We start from the raw sequence: 263 nt of genomic DNA on the forward strand, positions 1-263 counted from the left end.
ACACACAAAAGGTACTTAGCTCTCACAAAAGGCGATCGAGCACACAATGACAGAGCGGCCTCGTGAGGGAGAATGAATGAAATGGTTCTACTAAATACAGCCGCAAACAAAATAAAAGATAGCCTTCTCGGTGCTGTTGTTGGTGGAAGGGAGATGAGGAAGGGTTCGAAGATGAAGGGGGAGAGGGTTCGATGAAGAGAAAGGGGAGAGAAGAGGGGTTCTATGAAGAGGAAGGGGAGGGGAGAGGCTTCTATGGAAAAAGA

Source organism: Penaeus monodon, chromosome 22, assembly GCF_015228065.2.
Source record: "Penaeus monodon isolate SGIC_2016 chromosome 22, NSTDA_Pmon_1, whole genome shotgun sequence".
NCBI classification, from domain to species: domain Eukaryota; kingdom Metazoa; phylum Arthropoda; class Malacostraca; order Decapoda; family Penaeidae; genus Penaeus; species Penaeus monodon.